Below are 22,782 nucleotides of genomic sequence, written 5' to 3'. Positions count from 1 at the left end.
CCAGTGTGCAGCCAGGGTTAAGCAGCAATGGGCTTGCTCCTTTCAACAGTGCCCAAACCACGCCCAGCTACCCCCATATCCACCCTCAACTCCCCTACGTGTGTCAACACCACCCCCTCCTCAGCCAGGGGAGCTGGAAATACACTGCAAGGGTAGAAGCAGCAGCATTTGGTGAGGAGAGGATGGCATGGGAGCCCACGGCCAGGAGTGGGAGGGCTGACATTACGCTGTGGCATCAGTCACTGGACACCACACAGTGCAGCTGGCCCACTGGACAGGAAACTCTTTCAACTGGCCCTGAGAACGTTGCAAGAGTCACGGTCCACTAAAGCACTTCCATTTTTCCCCAGCTTTCTTCACTTCTGCTGGATCATCAGCTGCCACTGTTTCCTATACAACACAGAACCCTTGTTTTTTCGCTTTGAGTGATTTCTTTTTGTTTTTTTCCATAGGGCTTGTAGAGGTGAATTTCTGAGCCCCTCCAGGCTTGAAAATATCTTTATTTGTCCTCGTGTCTGATTAATAATTCAGCAGGGACTAGCATTCTCGGTTGGAGATCATGGCCCCCAGAACTCGGCAGCCGTTACACCACCGTAGCTTCAAGTGGCGCTGACGAGAAGCCTGCTGCCGGTTTGATTCTTTTTCTTTTCGGCAACCTGTTTTTTCTCTCTAGAACGTTTAGCAGTATCTTCCTTACCCTTAGAATTCTGAAGTTTTGCTCGAATGTATTCCCCCTAGGCCTCTCCTTTGAATGGGAGGCTGGTGGCTCTGGCTGAGTAGGTGGGACACGCTGACAGGCTGGCAGCCTGGGACTCTGCACAACTGCCAAAAATAAGACAGCTTTATTCTGGACGCAAAGAACGTGATGTCTTTTACTCCCAGAAAGGCTCCTCTTTCCTCATGTTATTCTCCGCTGTGTCTGTCCAGAGGTCTGAAGTGACCCTGGGCTGTGCCATGATTCTCTCTCAGACCCCAACACCACTGCCAGGAGCCAACCAAGGCAGACTGCCCACTGGCCTCGGGAATCCTCTCGGGGTTTTATTCCAGAGGCAAGACCTGTTCTGGGCTCCTGTGCAGCGTGTGCCAGTGGGAAAGCTTCTAACTCGTTGTGATGAACCACATGGAGCTTGGAGCTCCTCCAGGCCTCTCAGGAAAGACTTGCGTCTTTCTCACGTCCTGGGCTGTTGTGTCCTCTGCTCTGGCTTCCTTGTCAACCCAATCTGTTTTTACCTTCTGGGGATTTCTCTGCATTCTGGTTCACTGAGAGTGTTAAGACTTCACTTCTTTTAACCTGATTGTTTATCATTTCCTTGGGACCCAGGGAGGCAGGAAAGAGGATGTGTGTGCCTAGTCTACCATCACAAATTCTAATTCCCCAAACAATAAGTTTATCAAATCGAGCTTTTAGAGAGAATCACAGCAATCACCTCATCCAAACCTCTCATTTGAGAGATGAAGAAATGCAGACCCAGAAAAGCCAGGGACGTGTCCATGTGCCACCTCGGCTGGTCAGTGGGAAGCCAGGACAAATCAAGGGCCCTGCCACACAGGCAGCGCCCGTGAGCCAAGACCACGAGACTTCCCAGAGCCTGAAGGTTTGTTTTTAATCAGGAAATCAGACAAGGCTTCAAACAAGAATGGGTACGTGCCCTTGGCCCTGGCAGAACTGTGAGGCCAGCAGCGCTTGTCCACATTGTGACATTTCCCCTAGGGTGGGGGTGGCAGTCTTGACGGCTGTGAGATGCAAAGCAAAACTTCCGAAGAAAGCCTAAGACCAGGCGGGCAGGCCGACTCAGCTTAGCACTGCACACAACTTCAGGGATGGCCGAGCCCAGCCCTGTGCACCAGGCACACCCCTCCCGGCCCAGGGCTCCAGCAGGGACCTGTTTGAGCATGGCACTCCCGCAGCCTAGCTCCCCTCGACCACCTGAGTCTCGGACCTGAGCACACAAGCTGTAGACCCAACCACAGAGCACAAATTCCCCACAAACAGAGCTGGACACAGGCCCTTCCAGCAACCAATGGCTCTGGACAAACCAGGAGACAGGGGCTTCTTTCAGAACCCATCACAGGTTCCAGTCAGCAACATTCTGCTCAAACTTTGATTCAAGACACTGTTCTCCACGTGGAGAGCCATCGTTTTAGGTGTAGAGGGAGGAAAGAGGAGCGGGAAGGAGAACGCCCCCTCCCCCACCACATCTCTACAAACGATCTGGCTGCACTATGCAGGACAGGGACAGCTCATGAGAGGCCAAACTGGGGACTGTTTCAACGTTAATTAGAATAGAGAAGCAGTAACACAACTGCGCCACGTGAAAGTAACACGAAGGGGAGAGATGCTGGGCAGAGCGGCCACATAAAACAGCAGTAGATGTGACTTCCCCTCAAATGTGACAGAAAAACCTGGGGGCTACCTGAAGTCACCCACAGAGGGGAGTGGGGCGGGCCCTCTTGGCTCAGGCAAGCCGTACAGTGTGAGAAGGGAAGTAAATCTACATAATAGGAGAAAACAGGCAGAGAAATGATTTGGGGAAAGGAGTCCTGCGAAACTTTCTCAACAGCCTCAATTCCTTCAGCTCCCAGGCTCTCCCTCAATGGCACCTGGAGTCCACATCACATGCTTTAACACAATTATTATTCAAGTATTTCAGCAGTTATTATTTCTCTGACCAGACCATAAGCAATTCAGAAGGCAGGAGCCGGTGGCTCGAGGTCAGTAAATTCCTGTTGGTCGCTGGCTCTGGGATTTCACAGATGACTCTGTCCATTCATCATAAAATTTGTCGTCAGCACCTTCTAGCTCTAGGCACTGTACTAGGTGTCCAGGACACAATAAGGATAAGAGAGGGAGAACCCTGCCGGCAAAGATCTGGGGGCAAGTATGACACAGCGTGGCAGGTGCCAAGGCAGAAGAGCAGGCAACTCTGAGGCCAGGAAGGAGGGATGCTCAGCCCAGGGGATGTGAGGTCTAGGCTGAGGATGGAGAGACGGACAGAAAATCTGCCAAATACTGAGTGTGGTCGGGGCGGGGAGCACGATTCCAGGTATAGGGAACAGCATTCTGCAAAGGCCTGAGGCCGGAGTGGACAGAACCTATTGAAGAAGTCTAAGTGTTGGATTGGGGGTGGGTAACTTCCAAGCTAGAGGAGTGAGCAGAGGAAAGCTGGATGATTCAAGAATATCAGGACTTGTTAGGGGGCTGGCCCCGTGGCCGAGTGGTTAGGTTCGCACACTCCGCTGCAGGTGGCCCAGTGTTTCGTTGGTTCGAATCCTGGGCGCAGACATGGCACCACTCATCAAACCACGCTGAGGCAGCGTCCCATGTGCCACAACTAGAAGGACCCACAACGAAGAATATACAACTATGTACCGGGGGGCTTTGGGGAGAAAAAGGAAAAAAATAAAATCTTAAAAAAAAAAAAAAAGTACTCATAAAAAAAAAAGTCTCTGTTTAAAAAAAAAAAAAAGAATATCAGGACTTGTTAGGGTGTCTGGCCTCTGCTCTAAAGATAACGAGAGTATGACAAGATTTTCAGCAGGAGGATGAGATGATCAAATCTGAGCATCAGAAAGATCCTGTTGATCGGAGGGCAGAGCCGGGGGTGGGGGAGGGGCCGGAGTGGTGGCATGGGATGAGTGGAAGGGACCAAGGTGAGGGCTTTTCAGGAGACAGAATATACAAGACGTGGTGCCTAAAGGAGGGCTAGGAAGAGATACCAGGGATCGACTCCAGTGTTCACATTTAGGCAAGTGAGTGGATGGTGGAGCCACTCCCTGAGACAGGGCACTTGGCTCTGCTGGGGAGAGAGAAATGAAGATGCGTTCACAGCTCTGGACACGTGCATGTTTTCAGAGAATAAAACATTTCAAAGGCATAAATTAACAGCTGAAAAGGAATAAGTGTTCTAAATTTATCAATTTCATATAAACACTGACATTCATATAAACACTGACAAAAAGAAATCCTGAGAGTGGTCAAAAAAATTCCCCGAAACCTGCACCCTATACACATCCTTAGGGGCAAGACTGGAGCAGAGGTACAAACTCCACAATCTTTTCTACAACAGAAAAAACCAGATCACAACCTTAAAACATCCTGACAACTGTCAGCAGAATGACACTGACGACATGGAAGCGAGCCGCGGGTTGGCGTCTTTCTAAACCTCTCAGCACAGAGGTAGTTACTTCCAGGAGAGGACAGGTGCCTGGACCTGCTGTCAATGACTAGACAATCGAGACATGGCTCACCCTTCTGGGATTATTTTTTTTTTAAATTATCATACAGTAAATCTGACTTGGTTTTGGTGCCCAGTTCCATGAGTTTTGACACATGTAGCCGCCACCACAGCCAGGATACTGAGCAGTCCCGTCACCTGCCAACACCTCCCCCCGGCAGCTCCTTTAGAGTCGCACCCCCCTCCCCCAACCCCTGGCAACTGCTGATCTGTTCTCTATCACTGTGTCCTGTCTTTTCGAGAATGTCACAAAAATGGAACTGTACAGTACGTAACATTTTGAGACTGGCTTCTTCCACTAAGCATGTTGCTTTTGACATTCATCCAAGCTCTTGCGTGCGTCAACAGTTTGTTCCTCTTACCCTTCTGGCACTAAACACAAACGCACTGACAGTGTGGCAGAGGTAGATTTGCTTTGCTCCTCTTATCACCTACATTTTCTCTTTCATGGGTACCAAAGAAATCGTCTCTGATTTGGGTGCCCTGAGAGCAGGAAACCAAATTCCTAATATGGAGAAAATCAGTGACGATTGCTGAAAAGATCAGTAAAACACTAAAGCCATGAAGGTTTTGTCTGTTATAACTTTTTCCGGTCATTTTCAGCTCCTAGAGTAGGGATATTCCATGCAACCCACTGAAAAAAGTAAAATTAACCTTTATTTTAATTCTTTAAAAAGCTAACTTGGGAGATAGAGTCGAGCCTTAATTATTGCTTTTCCCTATCATTCTAATAAAAATCAGAGAGCAGTGCAGAGCAATCATGTACTCAGCTATGTGCAGAATTTTGGACTACAAGGAAACTCTGGATGGTACACTCATTTGACAATTTTTTCCAGGAAACATTAGTGAGTGCCTGTATGTGCACAGCATGGTACCGAGAACAGAGAGGTGGCACATCCCTTGCCCCCAAGGGAGACGGTTCCAGATGATCCCCAAACCATGGAGCCCACTGTGAGGTTTCCTACAGCTGGCTTACTTCCCTCACCACAGCTTGCTTAGATTCCATTAAAATCTCCGTGCTCCCAAGCTTTCACCACCAGTGGGGCGGGTCAGGCCCCAAGGCCTGCTGAGCAGCTGGAGAAGTTGATATGGGATTCACAGTTTGTAACAGATAAACCTCAAATGGTGAATTCACACATAACTAATCAAGAGTTCACTGTATTAGGGTTTATGTACTATAAAGATCAAGATATAAAGACTATGCAATCAGCTGAAGGAAAATTCTATACTGGTCACTTGACTGGAATGTGGAGTTTTATTGCTGGTTGTTGGAGCTTTATTGTTTTTCTTTGCATAAAAAAGAAAATGTCCAATACTCATTTAAAGAGCCATGTGCAAGTCAACTTGGTGGGCAAGGTGGGGGTCTCAAAGAGATCTGAGAAGAGAGTCCTCACTTCCCTAAGATTGTGGGGAGAGAAGATGTGCCTGAATCAGAGCATCAAAGGATAATGTCATGGGACGAGTGCCACTGTGTGTGAGGCTCGGGTGATACAAGTCACCAAGTTCAGCAAAGGGAGGGCCAGAATGCCACCCAGCTCTCCGAGGATCTCGGTCAGGCAGGGTGCACCTCAAGCCCTGTTCCCTGGCCACAGTGAGCGCACTCCGGGCCCAGGGCACACGCACCTGGCTCAGATGGGCTTGCTGGAGCTGAGAGCCTGACCTCCTGGACTGGGACCCATCTGCCCAGACCTACAGGACCTACCTGTGACTTCCACATCAGCCAGGGCTCGGCAGGGCGCACCAGTCCCTGAACACCCTCCTGTTGCCTCCTCTGCCTGAGCAACACAGCACGCAGTCTTCACAGATGCACGGAAGGGAGGCCCCATACCCTGTCACCGTGGACCACAAAGGCCGAGTACAACAGAAATGCGCCCACTGTGCTCAGAGCATGAGGGCAGATGGTTCTCCTGCCTGGGCAGCAAGAGCCATTTCACACAAGACAATTTTTTTTTCCTTAAATAGAAGAAAGACGCATTAATTTCTGCCAGAAAGGGTGCTTTTTTTCTAAAAAAGAGGACAACAGAGGATAAAATCCAGAGAGGAGTCACAATTAACAGCCTCCTTGTGGTAACTGGAAAAGCCCCATGTTCACAGCTACCAGGCCCCCACAAAGCCAAGACACCGGAACACACCCTCTGTCTCGGTGACCCTAACAGCAACCTGAGTATAGAAGAGGTGATGGGTCCACCAGGCAGAGTGGTGGCAGAGAACAGGAAAGTCACCTGCTGCCATGAAAGCCAGTCCATTCAGCCCAGATTCCAATCCTGGCAAAATTCCATGGAGCCACTGGTCCTCACCCAGCCTGTCGGTCCATCACAAAAAGTGGCCAACAGCCCAGCACGACAGTGGCCACTGGGCAACATAAAGGGGTGAGAAGAGGTCTCTTGACCTCAAGGCATTAATCCTTTCTTTCAAATTAAAAAATATTTAATAAGCACCTAAGTGTGACAAAAAATATACAGGACAAGAGTCCTCATACAACCCTGTAGCTTCGTGGGACACAAAGACACAATAAGTTAAACAAGTCTACACGAGAAAGGAAAAAATGTCCTCAAGGCAGAACACGAGCAAGTGCCAAATGGATGGTCCAGTGGCTGAGATCACTCTAGGTTTGGAACACGTGGGAAGATGTTTTGAAGCTGGAACCACAGCCACGCTCTGCAGGACAGGTGGGGTACGTCCTGGGGAAGTTACGGGGCGGGTGCTGGCACTGCAGGCGAGGGAAGCTCCTGAGCATCGTGCAGTGATAGCGAAGGTCAAGATGTGGTCATCAGATGGACTGGAGGAAAAAAATGTGGCTAAGGAGGAAATGAGAGAAAAAAGGCAGAAAAGCTGGTGCGGGCTGATGATGGAGGGCCTGAGTATGAGACCTCCGGACGCGTGTTTGGGAAATCTTGGCCCAAGAAGAACACAGGGGATGGACCGGAGGCTACGTGTGAGGGGTGCCCTGGTTTTCCCTGCGGCCAGAGCCAGGCCACAAAACCCACCCAGCAAGGCCTCCTGCAATGCCCACCTCCCCCTGGCTTTCCAAGGGTCTGGGGGAGCCAGGAGAGAAAAACAGTGGAGGTGGGACTCAGGCCCTGTCAACTGTGCCTGTGGGGGCAGGGGAAGGCGAGTTGTTTAACAAAGTAGAGGGGAGGGCAGGTCTCCCAAGAGAATCATGCACACTTGTCCCATCCTGATTGGCACCCCAAAACTGATGCAAGGGCCTGAGTGCAGCCAGGGAGAGATCTGAGCGTCCTCCTGGAGCCTTTCTGGGCAGAGCCAACCAGCCGCAAGAGACGATCAGAGACCGCTTCGGTTCGTCTCTGGTCACCTGGCTCCACCGTCTGTGATGGCAGCAGCCAGAGGATGAAGGAATTAAGTTCCACAGAAAGAAGGGCCAAGCCCTTCTCCTCACTTAGGGCAGGAAGTGATTCCAGCAAGTCAAAGGGCTAAAAAACCACAGGCTTTGTAGGCCCTGAGCTTCTATCTTGGCTCTACTGCTTAGAGCAAGGTGACCTGGGGCAAGGTCGTAACCCGTCGTGGCCTCTCAGCCTCTCACCTCTTTGCAGAGTTGCCAAGAACTGAATGAAGACATGTTGGCACAGGGCCTTGTCATAGAAGGGCTCAATAAACGGGGCCTCTGCCTCAGCGGGAAGCTGCCAGCACTGCACAGACGGATTTCTGGTTTGGTTCCCACATGGTAGAAGCATCACCTTCCCACAAAGGTTTGCCCGTCCCAGGCGCTCAGGGGAATCCTGATCCTATCGATGTAGCACACAGGGCCTGGGCAAAAGCACACGCTGAGGGCTCCTGGTCTCCAGAGCTCAGAGCCCTGGAGGACAGAGCGGACATCCCAAGTGGCCAGCCACTGTGGCCTGGGGGCACTGACACAGCACTGGCGCCTCAGTGCGGGTGGCCAGAGGCTGACGTCACATCCACCGAGCATCTTATCTGGGCGCTCATCTGTGATGGGACCACACATAAAGTCCCACCACAACACAGGGCCCGCAGTTCCCCAGGATTCCAAGGAGTCCTTCTGTCTCTTCTTAAGAAGTCCTGAGTCACAAAAGAGACATCACCTCGAGACTCTGATTCAGTTACAGGTAGATCATCTTTATTAGAGTCCAGAATCTTGGGCCAGAACGAGCAAAACTGGGTGAACCCTGTCTGGGAGTGTGTCATGGAACCCAGCGTTACTGAGAATTAAGGACAGTTTGCTGAGAACACGCTGCGCCCAGCAGTTCAAGTCAGGATCGACCACAGCCCCTCCTCGCAAGGAACTCGCAAGTGAGCTGAAGCAGTCAAACATGAGCACAGGGAAAGCCAAGGAACAAATCAAGGCAAAATCTTATGCACCTGGACACGAACCGAGAAGGTGGGACCTTGGAGGGAACGAGACCCCTACACTGGGATGGTCAGAAAAGGCCATTCTCCGACGGAGAAAGTTACAAAGACCCACAAAGGGAAGGATGGAGTTAGCTATCTGGAGGCTCACCAGTCCTCAAAAGTGGCCTGGAAACAGGTGCAGGTGAGATTTAGACGTGGACCCAGATGGGACAAGGGAAGCAATGTCAGCCACGAAGGGAGTCAGGAGAGGTGCAGTCATGGACACGGGAGTGGGCTCCCCTCTCTCAGCGTTGTGGTCCTGTGGTGAAGGGGTCCCCAGAGGCCAGCACACCTGCTCTGGCCTGTAAGGCCCAGGGTAAGGCCCAGGGAGTAGGCAAGTGAAACCCTCCGCCCCACAGCCAGAAACCCAAAAATCCCTTCCCTAAGAAAGCTTTCCCTTGAGGACTCCAGGCCTGGCTCAACTTCTGGATCCAAGTGGGCTCCCTGAGCATGTGGGTGCCACGCAGCCGTCTCCCACCAGCAGGCACAGGCCTTCTGGTCTGCAGAGCGGACGCATCCACCATCCTAAATCTGTACACCAGGCTTTGAGCTTTCAGAGCAGTCTTGAATGAGCTTGAGGGGGAGAGGTCCCTGGTTTCTGCCAGCACCTGATCATCCCTCAGGATGGGAAAGGTTTGTAGGACCAAGGGTCCTGCACCAGACAGGGGTCTCCTCAGCGAGCAGAAGCACCCTGAGAAGGCCAGCTCTAGGGACTCACCACGGCCCGCCTCCCTGAACTCTGGGACCCCAAGTCACCACCTCATCCATGGGGTCAGTTTTCCTGGCTCAACAGTCACCTCTTCATCCAGGACACAGTGTGGGGTACAGGTCACCTCTCCAAGGCAAGCACAGAAGCCACAAGTTTACCAGACCTACTTAGGAAAATACACTCTGTGTCATAGTATCCACAACCAGCTGTTACCACTGTCTCCTCTAGGAAGCTTGGCATCCTGACATGACCAAACCCTTCCCCTGGGTTGGGGGGTGGGCCTCTCCCGTGCGCTGGGACACTCACCGCCTCCCGCCCACGGTCAGTGAGGGGAGCTGCACTCCTGGATCCCAGTGCCTCCTCCTGTTTGCTGAGGGGTGGGCCCCGCCTCTCTCTAGACAGCAGAGGTAGGAAGAGCTCCCTCCCCTCTGTGCCCCCGGGCTTTGGGCAGAGCCAGCCCCTGATGCAGACAGCCTGAGGCAGAAGCAGCTCACTCCACTCCCTGCCCCATGCTGGGCAGGCTCAAGGCGAGGACGACAGCCAGTGGGCTCCTTGGCCATCGCTGAGAGCCTGGGACCATCAGGCCAGCGCAGGGACTAGCTTTCCTAAACCTGCCACATGCCCGCCTCTGCGACACATCACTTTTCAGAATTCCCTGATTTTAAAACCCATTTTGTTCTCCCCCTGCTTTTAAAAATCTCATGTAGGAAAAAACAAGAGTCCTTTTACAATTTCCCACCAAGGTAGAAGAGAGGATGTCACACTTCACTCTGCTACGTGCCCCACCCGTGGGAAGAAGGCAACACTGGGCAGGCCTGTGGACAAGAGAGAGCTTTTAAACTACTGTCAACATCTGAATCAAGGAATAGATTTGTTTTTTCTAAAGCAACAATATACCAAGAATGAAAAACATTTGCATTCTAACGCCAAACTCTGAGAATGAGCTGAGCATTCTCAGCGTGCCTCGCCCTGTAACTGCTCCACAAGTTGATCTTAATAGTAATTTTTATTTCTGATGCGTCACTAAGGTATGAGGAAAAAAACATTCTTTCCGGCATTATCTGTACACACACGCGCGCACACACGTACACAGGCGCGTGGTCTTGCAATTAAGAAATGCTGCCGCCGTCAGAAGTCCTGCCCCCTTGGCCCTCAGTCCAGGTGGCGTTCCCTTGTCTGATCTCTGGTGCCCAGAATGACATCTGGAAAACAGAGCCTGGGCTTGTGTAAGAGAGCCCTGAGCCCTCATCCCGGCTGTCAGCGATCCTGAGCTCCTGTCATCCCCCTGCAGAGCGAGAGCCTCAAACCCAGTGAGGACACGGTAAAATGATCCCCAGAGAGAGAAAGTTATAAAAAGTGAGGGGCCACTGAGAAAGCAGACACCGAATGCAACTGCATGAACCAATGTACCCACTTCTTCCCACATGCCCTCACAAGTTCATTTTAATCCTCTTTCCTTACTTTAGGTCCACTGTCATTCATCCTTTTCTCAAGAACAATCCATGGGAAGCCGCCCCCAGCAGTTATTACGGCATTATAGTCTCAACACAATGCTCTTTGTCCTAGTCCCTTCCCGTGGTGGTTTGTTCAATGCATGAGGCCTCCCTGTTGGAGCTCCCGGAGAGCACTTGACTTGGCCTTTAAAGACCTGGGTCCTTGTCCCAGATGTGCTACCTAATATGGAAATAACCTTGGGAAATCCACAGGATCGTTCTCTGCCTGCTTCTTTATCTGAGAAGATGGAGAAGGCATTTTTCTTGTCTGTTCTGAGGATCCAATGGGATACCGTACACAAATGCCCAGCCTTTCATTTGGCAATGGACCCATGAGTACTTATTGACACAAATTTCAACCAGAGAAGAAAAAGCCCAGCTTTATTTCTCCCCATGGGTCCCCGCACAGCTCAAGGTGGCATATGGGACAAGAGCCGGGCCCCAGCAGAATCGCTCATGCCCACAGCCCCTCCAGAGCCTCTCTGGGCTCGCCTCCTTGTAGCTGAAGCCAACCCACATTCCAGAGCCCTGAGGCCAGGGTCTATGGGGGCCTCTCACAACCTCAGGGCTACCAGGGCCCTTCCTGTGCCTCTTTAAACACTGAAAACATCTGAGGCCTGATTGATGTGGGGCAGGCCCAGCCTCCACTCCCACAGATTCTTTGACCAAAACAGACCTGGAAAATCTGGAAACTTCTTTTCCTCCACCTGCTGCCTCACCTTCAGTACATGTGCACAAAACAAACAGCCAAACATTTAACTTCGTGAAGATCAGACCTGAGGTGCTGCCTTGCCCACAAGTGACCATGAAAACACCCTGTCATGGGGTCTGTTTCCCACCATGGTGCGCAGTGGAAAGGAGCACAGGACGGAAATCCAGGACTCCTGCTTTAGCTCGTCTGTACAGCCACAGGCAGGTAACTGAATCTGACTCACCATCCTAGCCACTGTATCACCGGGACCTATGCAGATCCACTGTGGCAATGTCCAGGAAAGCACTTCACAAATGATGGAGCGCCAGGCAAACAACAGGTGCCCTATGGATGTACCTTCTTGTGCCACAGGACTTAGCCATACATCACAATTTTGTTTTTGAGGAATATTGGCCCTGAGCCAACATCCATGCCCATCTTCCTTTACTTTATATGTGGGACGCCTGCCACAGCATGGCTTGATAAGCAGTGCATAGGTCCAAGCCCAGGAGCCTAACTGGTGAACCCCAGGCCGCTGAAGGAGAACACACGAACTTAACCGCTATGCCAGCAGGCCGGCCCCAACATCACAATTTTTCACTGAAATTTTTCCTTCACAGTAAAATTACATAGATTTTTTAAAAAGATAAAAACAAACTCAAGTGTCTACCACATAATTCATTTCAGTATGCTTACCCCCAGGCCCTGTCCCTATCAGCACGACATTTTGTTTCCATCATTCATGAAATAAATATTTACTGACTACTGCTAAGTTTCAGGCACCGTGCTAGGACTGCAGACCCAGCACGAACAACCACCAAAGACAGAGTCCCTGCTGTCGTGTTCTACGGGGAGAGGGACAGTAAACAAACAGATATCCAATATGTTGGGTGGCGGCGAGGGCTTCAACCCCAAAGTGCGGTCAGGGAGGTGCTATTTTATGTAAGATGATTGGGAGGACCTTCTCTGAGAAGGTGACAGTCGAGACCTGAATGAAGCGGGAAGTGAGCCACGGGGATACGTGTGGGAAGAGCGTGCAGGCACAGGGGAGAGCAAACTCTGGACACAGCAGAGGGAGCGGGGGAGATCGAGGAGAGATCACAGACATGCTGGGTGTTGGGGGGGGAGGAGGGCCTTGCAGCACAGGGACTTTGCATTTTATTCTGAGTGAAGTAAGATGCCATCAGAGGGTTCCAAGCAGAGGGCACAAGGTGACTTACGGTTTAATTTCATTTTCCAATCACTCTTACTAGCATATAGAAATATGATTAATCTTTGCACATTGACCATGTATCCTACGACCTTGCGAAATTCACTTCTTAGTTCTAGTAGCATTTATGTAGATTTCTTAGAATTATGTCTTCTGCAAGCACAGATAATTTCACTTCTTCCCTTCCAAGCTTTACGCCGTCTATTTCTTTTTGTTCCCTTATTGCACTGACTGGGACTTCCAGTACTGTGCTGTAAGAGTGGTGAAAGCAGACTTCCTTGCCTTATTCCTGATCAAAGGGAAAAACATGCGATGGTTCACAGTTTAGAATGATTTTAGCCAAGGTTTTCTGGAAGATGTCCTTTAGTAGACTGTGGAATGTTCATTTTATTCTGAGTTTGCCAAGAGTTTTTAATCATAATTAGGCTATGAGCTTTGTCAACTACTTTTTTCTGTATCTACTGAACAGATCATATAATTTTTCTTTTTCATTCAATTAATGTGATGAATTATATTCATTGAGTTTCACATGTTAAACCAACCTTGCATTCCTGGGATAAACCCCACTTGGTCATGACGCATTGTCCTTTTTATATATATTGCTGTATTAAATGTGCTAGTATTTCATTGTTTTTTGTGTCCCTATGTTCTTGAGGAACATTGGTCTGTAATGTCTCCTTTTCTTTTTTTTTATCATGGTTATGCTGGCCTCATAAAATTATCTGGGAACTGTTTCCTCTTTCCTCCTCCTCTATGAAAAAGTTTTTGTAAGATTAGTGCTATTTCTTCCTAAATGTTTTCTAAAATTCACCAGGGTAACCATTTGGGCCTGGAGTTTTATTTGCGGGAATGTTTTTAACTACAAATTTTATCTTTAAAAAAATCAAATTTAGGACCATTCAGATTTTCAGTTTCTTCTTATGTCAATTTTGATAATTTGAGTTTTTCAAGGAATTTATTCATTTCATCTAATTTATTAAACTTATTGACATAAAGTAGTTCTTAATACCCATTATTATCCTTTAAATGTCTGTAAGATGTACAGTAACATGCCCTCGTTCACTCCTGATATTGACCATTTGGTCTCCTCTCTTTTTTCTTGATTAATCTTAGGGGGTTATCAATTTTATTCATCTTTTTAAAGAACCAACTTTTGTTTCCATTGATTTTTGTCTATTGTTTGTCTGTATTCTTTCATTTTACTCTCCTCTTGCTCTGTCATATATTTTACTGTTACATAATATTAGAAACTCCACAATAAATTGCTATTATTTTAAGCCATAAATTTTCTTTTAAAGAAATTTTAAAATGATAAAATAAATTATTTTATATTTACCACATATTTCCCATTTCTGGCACTTTCATTCCATCATGTGGATCCATATTCTATATGGTGTCATTTCCCTTCAGGCTGAAGACTTTTCTTTAAAGATTCTTGTACTGCAGGTCTGCAAGGAACAATTTCTCTCAACTTTCGTTAATCTGAAAATGTCTTTGTTTCACATTTAGTTTTGAAAGATCTTTTTTCAGAACTTTAAAGATGATGTCCCATTGTCTTCTGGTATGCATTGTTTTGATAAGAAGTCAGCCGTATCCTTATTTTTGTTCCCCTATATGTAATACATATAGCTACTTAGTATTTTGTTTTTTCTTTTGTTTTCAGCAATTTAATTCTGGTGTGCCTAGGTGTGATTTTCTTTGTTTTCATGCTGCTTAGAGCTCAGTGAAATTCTGGAATCTGTAGGTTGAGAATTTTTCACCAAATTTGGGGAAATTTCCTCAAATATGTTTCTGCCCCAGTTTCTCTTCTTCTATAATTCCAACTACACATATTTTAGACTTGATATTATTCCTCCTGTCACTGAGGCTCTGTTCCTTTTTTTTTTTTTTTTTTTTTTTTTTTTTATTAATGTTATGATAGATTACAACCTTGTGAGATTTCAGTTGTACATTTTTGTTAGTCATGTTGTGGGTACACCACTTCCCCCTCCGTATCTGTTCCTTTTTTTTTCCAATGTTTTTTCACTCTATACATTAGTTTGAACGGTTTCTATTGATCTGTCTTCAAGTTCACTGATATTTTCTCCTACAGTGCCCAAACTGATATTAGATCCATCCAGTGAGTTTTTCATTTCAGATACAGTCATGAGCCACATAACAATGTTTTGGTCAAACGGTTGACGACAAGCACAACAGTGGTCCCATAAGATTAGTACCATACAGCCTAGGTGCGGAGTAGGCTATACCATCCAGGTTTGTGTAAGCACACTCTATGATATTTGCGCAATAACGGAATTGGCTAACAATGCATTTCTCAGAATGTATCCCATCGTTAAGCAATGCATGACAGTAACAGTATTTTTTTAGTTCTAGAATTTATTTGGTTGTTTCTGAAATTTCCATCTTTCTGCTGAAACTCCTAGTCCCTATATTCATTTGGATAACTGTTCATTCATTATGTTTGTATGGGTTTGTATCTATTGACCTCTTTCTCTTTATTACTGGTCACATTGTTCTGCATTTCCTGTGATTTTTTTTTTTTTTTGAGAAAGATTAGCCCTGAGCTAACTGCTGCCAATCCTCCTCTTTTTGCTGAGGAAGACTGGCCCTGAGCTAACATCCATGCCCATCTTCCTCTACTTTATATATGGAATGCCTACCACAGCACAGCTTTGGCCAAGCAGTGCCACGTCCACACCTGAGATCGGAACCGGCAAACCCCGGGCCTCTGAGAAGCGGAACATGTGAACTTAATCACTGCGCCACCAGGCCGGCCCCTCTCGTGATTTTTTATTGCACACTGGATATTACAAATAATACTTTGTTTAAAGAGTGTTGAGTTTTATTCTGGCAGACTGTTAGTTGGTGTATCATCTTGATCCTAACGAGGTTTGTTTTTAGGTTTTGTTATAGTGGGTTTAGTGTGGTCACTTCTCTAGGCTAGGGTGACCCAACTCCTAAGGTGTGGACTTTCTGTGGTCTCATGTTCAAGGAGTCCAGCAAAGTCTCCTCATCCTGGCAGGTTAGAACTCCAAATCTCCCAGCATTGTGTGACCTCCAAAGTCTCTGTTCAGCTCAGTACCCTCTCCCCAGTAGTTGTTCTCTGCTGAGCCTCAATGAGTCTTGTCCTGGGTAAACATAGCTTAGTATTTAGGCAAGACGCTAGGGGACCACTTTGAAGATTTCTTAAGTCTCTTCTCTGCTCAGAACCCTCTTCTCCAATACCCTGCCCCACAAATTCTAGCTGCTTCAGCACCCACAAATTCTGATCTCTGTTTCCTCTGCTTATCTCTCTGTGGTGTCTACTTCCCTGTGCCTTGGTTTTGAAGGCACTCCCTGACAGAAAGCCAGGAAGACTGTGAAGCTTGCCTCACCTGGTTCCATTTGGATCACAGACCTGCACTGAGTATTGCTCCATTCTTGAAAATAGTTGCTTCATTTTTTTTGTCCAATATCATAATTCTTTAGGAAAAAAGAGTAAATCCAATATTTATTACTCCATCATGGCTGGCACTGGAATTCTGATTACATTCTAAAAGGTAACTCTGGCTGCTGTGTGGAAGAGACAACAGAATGAACCACCTACCCTAAGACCACATAAAAAAGATTGATGATGGAGTTTTTCTTGTAACAGAAAATGCCAATACTTTGACACCTGTTAAACACCTGTGCAAATCTGGCAAGACATCAAGAGTAAAATGGGTACAATCAGATAAAACCATGGGAACATCAGGCGAGTTCTCATCTCTGACAGCAGGCAGAAACATGTAGTTATGAAGGCTGAAGTAAGAGGACCTCCTCCTACACTTTTTCTGGCCAAGCTCAGTCACAGCGGTAGCAAGAGCCGGCAGTTCCCTAAGCTCCTTTCCCAGTTCAAGGCTATAATCAGTGGACTGACTGGCCATTATAACTGGGAAACCAGCCACGAGGGCAGAGGAACCCAAATGCGTGGCCGGGAGAGTCTGAGGTCACCCTAAAGTATTGAGTCTCTGCTAGACAATTCCAGATCCTCAGCTGTGGGGCAGGGATGGATCACACACTGTCTCTCCTGCATATGCAGAACCAAGTCAACCCTCCAACAAAAGTTATTTTCCTAGCAAATGCCTGCCCCTGGCACTGAAAAAATAGGGGTGTGGGTGGGGGAGAGGCCAGCAGTCCTTCCGGACCACCCAGCTAGATGACTCCCACCCACAGCCTGTGAATGGCTTATCAACCCAACAGCTTGTCGGTGAACAGAAAGATTTTATCAGCCCAAATAAAAACCCAAACTCACACTCAAATTCACCCTATCGCTGTGAATGTCTATCAGGCAGATAAATACCTCAAAGAGCCGTTCCCTCCCTTCCTTTGTACAAACTGCCAATTGCCCTGGACGACAGGCCAAGGCTCGGGTTTCTAAGGTGGCTTACAGATCCAGCGACCTTCCCCCTCTGGCACCGCCTCCATCAGCAGAGCAACAACGTTCAGAATCCATGACAGGCCACGGTCTGCACTCGAGAAGTGGACTGAGCCTCAGAATTTCCACTAAAGGTCCGTGTGCACAGAAATCATTTTCATTTACACCTCACCTATTTTCTCTCAGCCTGGCCTGAGTCCCTATATTCATTCGTAGAACCAGCGAGAAGTACCCTAAAGGTTCAGAGGTCTACACAGAAAAACCCCACTGCCTGAAATTTGTCTTCCCAACCCGCTGTTTAAAAGCTTAATGCAGACGTGAAGAGTAGAGGCTGTACACGTGGGTCCTGATCTGAAGCCTCACCCAGTGAATCAGCATTTCAGAAACTCTGCGCCCTCAGAGACTCTTGTGACAACTCTCTGGTGAAGATTCAGAAGAGACTGGCCGAGAGCTGTCGGGCAATTTCTGTATAAGGTTTCTGGGCATGCTATGAAGTTCATATTTTCCAGAGCCCTAGGTAGCTGTAGCAAATTCTTTAATTTCTCTTATGATATTTGCATTAGATTGCCTGTGCTTCCCAAGGAGTACTTATTTGTTCATAAAATTATCCTCGTTATTTGGTTCAATTTTCTTCTGATTTACATGCAGCAGCTGTGAAACATAATTGCTATAACTTCTAAGAAGAGGTGGGCAGGTATGGAAAAATCCCTATTAAATGTCTGAGAAAGCAGTCATGATAATTAGATAAAGACTCGCAGAGGACATTCAGAACGTTTCCATGTAATATGGACCCAAACAACCGTCATCAAACCACCGTTCATGATGTCTGCAAGAGCAAACTAATCGAGCTCTGAGGCTGTAGGACACGAGCAAACACTGGCTGCGCAAACTGGAATTTCCTCCCTCCCGCACATTCCTGCTGCTGACCTGCCAAGGCCCATTGAAATCTGACGCCGAGGCTGACCCGGCCTCCCAGGGGAACAGCGGCCTGGCGCTGAACACTCTATCTGGTGGCACACCCCAAGCCACCTGGCCAGCTGCTGTGTTTCCCTGGTTCCCCTTTCGGCCAGAAGAATCCTGTTTCTGAGCCACCCGTAAACTCACCGAGCCTGTCCCCAGGTTCAAAGCTCATCAGTGGGTGTGGCAGAGGGCCAGCGATATGGCTGAGGCTTCGAAGCCAACGACAAAAGGAATGGGTATCAGGGCTCTGGCAGCTCTCAAAAGGGGGTAATTTAACCCGGACAGAGGAAACTGCTGCGTTTTGTGCGGAGTCTCAACCCCTCTGGCTTAATAAAACATCATGAGCTGTCAGTAACAGCATCTTCCTCATTGTGGCCTTTCTCCCCGACATCCCACTTGGGGACTTCTCTCCCCTCCCCCGCCCAGACGCTGGCACCACCTCCCACCCTGGCTCCATCGCCTCCTCCTGCTGCTCCCACCTGCAGGAAGCAGATTTCCCAGACCTCGCACCAAGCGGACTGTGGGCCGGGAGCCACCCTCAGGCAGGACACCCTGCACGCCTTCTGAGAACAGCAGACAGCAGCATCTTCTCTGAAACAGTATTCTGAGAAGTTCTGTGTTTCCCAAACCACTGCTCTGAGAACAGCCCAGAACCAGAGTCAGCTCTGGCTCACAATGACAACCGGTGCCCCCAAACAAGGAGCAGCCTGGGAGCCGAGTGTGTCAGAGTTAAGGTGGCCCTTCCTCCCACACCCACTGGCTGCCAGAGAGTGGGCCTCAGAGTCTGTCAGGCCTGGGGCTGTTTACTTGAGCAACCCCAGGAAGGGTCTGTGCCCACTGGGAGTGTTTCCGTTTTTGCAAAGTAGAGCTAATAACCGTACCTACGCTCAGGGTTTGACAAGAGGATGCAATGAGGTGAAAGGGCAGACCAGCACTCAGGTTCCAATGAACTCGCTGGGCACAGAGAACCAAAAAAATCTAAGAAAGCTTTCATTTTTCAAAAACAGGTTAAGAAGTTGTCCTCAAACCCACGTGGCTGTTAGGAAGCGGAATATACACAGAATATACCTAACCTCCCAGGCCTGAGGCGTCTCAAGGTTAAGAGCAGCTACTTGATACAAATATCACACCAACGGTGCTGGGCAAGCATTATAAACCATGACTGGGAGTTTTTCTAATGCTTCCCAAAATAATGCTTTCCAACATTCAACCTACTGCAAATTACTTCACTCTTCTTGGCTTCAGTGTTCAAATTTGGAAAATACAGAAGTTGTCCAATTTCTGGATCTATTCTTGCTCCAAGATTCCCCAGTTTGAGGCTCCCCGATGAAGTCACTACACCCAGGGTTCCCAGTGGGGCCTGGCGGGATGTCCTAGTAGGACAATGCCAGGCCACAGGTGAGCAGCAGGCACCTGGGCAAGGTGCTGAAATGAGAAGCAGGAGACCCACCGTGTCAGCGATTCCTTGTGCAACGCAGGCATGTCCTTTCCGCTCTCTGGGCTCCAGGAACCTCGTCCTTCAAAAAGGCACCCTAATTCTAGCCCCGCCTGCCTCACAGATAATGTGGGGTCCAAACAAGGCTGCTGGGGGCATGCTGTGCCTTGAAAAAACAGATGGCTGTAACGATGGGAAGGTATCTCCAGACTTGTGGGACGCTTTGCACAAATGCCCCCGGGGCCTGGCCCCAGGTGCCAGCAGAAGGACGTGGAAGGCATGTAAGCCTGCAAGCACTTGCTGAGGGTCCTGGACCTCCATGTATAGAACACTAGGTCAGGCACTAAAGTGACAAAGCTGACAGAAGCATGGTCCCTGCTCTCAGACTCTCAGTGTGAGAATTTCCCCTCATGGTGTGCTCGGTCCAGCTGTGACCCAACACACGTCTGCTGAGACCCTCCTGCGTCCAACACGGACGAGGATGGCCAGATCTAACCTGGGGCGTCGGGCCAGGGCGGGAAGGGAAGGCACCTGCCGGAACAAGAGCCGGCCAGGCGCCGGTGGCACGCTCAGCTACAGTCTGCAGCCAGGCCACCGTGGCCTCTGAACACAAACGCTGGTGACCAAGGCCAGGCAGGGGCTCTACGGCAGAAATTACCTGCTGAGCCAAAGCCGGGCCATCCTGAAAACCTTCGATGCTTTGTTTTCTTCCCCAAACTGTTCTATTCACATGGTTAAACCCACGGAGCCCCCAAGCAGGCCAACCACTCTGTGTGCGTTTCACATGGTGACAGGTGAACCTCAGAGGTAACACCATGTGCCCATGCTGCATACGGGGACCTTTAAAAATGCTGCCTCTCGAACAATGCTGACACACGTGATTAAATATTTTACTGTTCCACCTCGATGACTCACTTGGTGGTGACACAAGTACCAGGCCCCTCCCCACCCCTGGGAGGCACGAAGCCTGCCCTCGTGTTTTGCCCCAGTGAGCAGTGGAAGTGATAAGTGTTGCTGCCTTGTTTTCTCTGGTGACAAGCACTGGCGTCCAGGGAAACACACCTGTGCCAGAGATTGGGGAGAGCAGGAAAGGGGGCAAGCGAGAACAAAGCATTTCACAATTTACTAAAATACCCATGCTAACCACTCCCTCCCTTTGAATAAAAGGAGTTTGCAAAGAGTAAAAGAACGCCAGGCGCAGGAGGAGGCTGCGCTGCCTGCTCGCGGAGCAGCTTAGCTTTGGTTCTGCCTGCCTGGGTGTGCTGCGGCCAGGTGAAGGCACAGAGCTGCCAGAGGTGAACAGCAAGCACGGTGATGCCACACCTGTCCGCCACCTACTACCTGGGGTGACCTGGCCATGCCTGTCCAGCTCCCACATTTGTCTCAGGCACGCTGGGGTCCCAGCAGCTGTGGCTGCACAAGGCCTGCTCCTTTGACCCCCTGCTCATCTACAATCGGGTGTGTGCCAGACACAAAGCAGGCTGCCCCCCATGCCCTGAGGCCTGTGCTAGCTCCTGAGAGCTGACTCCTTCCACAGCTCAGGGCTGTCTGCCTCTCAGCCCCCCGCCTGGCGCAGCCGCCCCCTTCCCGCTGCAACCCTGCTGAAACACAGCCGAGCTAATTCTGGGCTCCCTGCCACCCGCACAAGCCCACGCTGCACATGTTCTGACTCATTTCTGAGGCACCCAGAAGCAGGGGCCAGGAGAGAGGCTGCAAGGCGCCCACCGGCACCACGTCCATCCAGGGCCGGGGGTCCTCCGGCCTGGCAGTGGAACCTGGGGGTGGGGGGACCTGAGGCCACTAACCACCTTAACCAAATCACACTGGTAGGAGATGAGTCCAAATTTTCACCTCCATGAATTTTTTGAGTCGTCCAGTCATATACTCAGAGTACACAATCATGGAGTCACACTCGGGAGTTAAAAATTAAACCTGTATTACTCTGTCCCACCAAGATCCACTTTGGCATGTGGACGATTCTCACCATATTGCCAAAGTTCTCAAACACAAAAAACATTAAATCAGAAGAGAAGGGAGGGTATTTGTGCCTAAAAGCTCAGTTCAACCTAACGCAGCAATCATTTACCGAACACCTTTCAGGGTTCTTCTGCGTGTCCCCCGGAACGAAGACAGTCTCCACTCCCAAGAGTCTCAGTGTGTCGGGGAGGCAGACAGAGGTTCCTGAAGTCCACTTGTGGCAGAGGGACACACAGAGAGCTAGAGGGGAAGCGACCAGGGAGGTTACTTCTGCCTGGGAGGTGAGGGAGGGGAAAGAGTGAGCTGTGGGCAGTGTGTGGGGTGGACCAAGTGGGCAGCCGGGGGAATGCGGACACAGGTGTGGGACCTGCGGCCTTCGGGGATGTTTGGAGAACAGGAAGCAGCAAGGCTGGACCTGCGGGCAGTGAGGGGAGGGGCAGGTATCAGAAGTGGTTGGACTCAAGAAACACAGGTCAGACTGTGGAGGCCCGACGCCAAGTCCCTTAGTAAGGACCATACCTCCCATCACAGGGCAGGTCTGGGCGTCCATGGAGTCATACTAAGTGGGATCTTCAGGTGCAGAAAGACCCCAACCAAAGCATGTGGCTGGGCAAGTTACATGCTCTGAGCCTCACGTTAATCAGAAGAAACAATCAGAACGAAACCTACCTTGCAGGGCTGCTTGGGGATTACACAAACTAAGCTATGTGGAAGCCCTCAGCAAGGCACCGGGCCTGTGGCTGGCAGCGAGACCTGGGGAAAGTTACTTAACCTCCTTCTCAACAAGAATGGGGATAACATGTGCCCTGTTAACAGCTTAGAAGCTGTCTCTGTATTGCAGACTCTTACCATCTCTGGTTCCCTGTGACCCACTGACCAGTGTGGGGCTTGCCCACGTGCCCCACCCGTGGTTAAGAGGCAGGAATGAAAGATGGGAGACACACCAAGGGGAGGAGACATGAGCCGAACAGCCAGGTAGCTGTGGTCCTGAACTCCTCCAGCGAACCTTCCACCTCACAAGTCAGTCCCCTCCTCCAGCCCCACACAGCCATCCAGCCGGTTCAAACAACACGGAAATCTACTAGGGCGCCCCTGAGCCTCCCCCCGAGGCTGGAAGCTTCAGAGCCAGGTTTCCAGCAGGAACGCTCCCCTCTCTGTGCAGGACATCACACCCCCATGCGCGTGAACGCCACCAGGTACAAACAAGCATACAAGGCACAGCAGGGCATCTTCTGACACAGGGCCCACTGAGATCCAGCAGGGTCCTGCCCACCCCTGACGCTAAGGACAGCCACCACCCCGCCG

General features: G+C 49.5%; 1 protein-coding gene across 10 annotated transcripts in view; it reads right to left on the bottom strand.

Annotated features, from left to right (window-relative positions):
* CRACDL (CRACD like) overlaps positions 1 to 22,782 on the bottom strand; it is a 135,828-nt gene that overhangs the window by 94,357 nt on the left and 18,689 nt on the right. The window contains exon 1 of one of the 10 annotated variants that reach the window (XM_023618592.2): positions 21,587 to 21,875. The exons of the other annotated variants lie outside the window; for them this stretch is intronic. The gene's annotated coding sequence lies outside the window, so the exon portion shown is untranslated. Of the gene's footprint in view, positions 1 to 21,586; positions 21,876 to 22,782 lie in introns of those variants that run through there. 10 annotated transcript variants of the gene reach the window in all.

Source organism: Equus caballus, chromosome 15 (assembly GCF_041296265.1).
Source record: "Equus caballus isolate H_3958 breed thoroughbred chromosome 15, TB-T2T, whole genome shotgun sequence".
In the NCBI taxonomy this organism is placed as follows: domain Eukaryota; kingdom Metazoa; phylum Chordata; class Mammalia; order Perissodactyla; family Equidae; genus Equus; species Equus caballus.
Note: the sequence above shows the minus strand (reverse complement) of the source record. Positions and strands in the feature narration are given on the sequence as shown.